The sequence below is a fragment of the Trachymyrmex cornetzi genome, unplaced genomic scaffold (assembly GCF_001594075.2).
Source record: "Trachymyrmex cornetzi isolate Tcor2-1 unplaced genomic scaffold, Tcor1.1 scaffold776, whole genome shotgun sequence".
NCBI lineage: Eukaryota > Metazoa > Arthropoda > Insecta > Hymenoptera > Formicidae > Trachymyrmex > Trachymyrmex cornetzi.
Window position 1 is genome coordinate 35437 of NW_017300109.1, and position 497 is coordinate 35933.

Consider the following 497-nt stretch of genomic DNA (forward strand, 5'->3'; position numbering starts at 1 on the left):
AACATATACAGTGATGGGAGAAAGTTCGGCAACGGTCAAATATCTTGGAAAATAAAGCTTATGGAAAAAAATGTTCAATACAAAAGTTTTAGTATATCAAGTGGTCTATTATATGGTTATGTTGAAATGACCTTCATGTGACCTTGAAGGACACCGTGAAGGTCAACTTTGAAATCTTAAATGGAAACACCTATTTTCTTTTACATATCCTTAAAGCTGGTGTCAAGACGTTTCCGAAACACTGGTTACAAACCCTTTTTGCTTGAGATCTTCCTGAGTTACGAACCTTTAAAGTTTAAGTATCGCCGGCGCGTTATCTAAGGTATGCGCGCGCGCGCGCACGCACGCGCGCACACACACACATACACACAAACGCGCGCGCACAAGACTCACTTTGATCAAGCATCTCGAAGAGGTGGATATCCGACCGTGCCACCTCCACGCAGTATACCTTAGATAATGCGCCGGCGATACTTAAACTTTAAAGGTTCGTAACT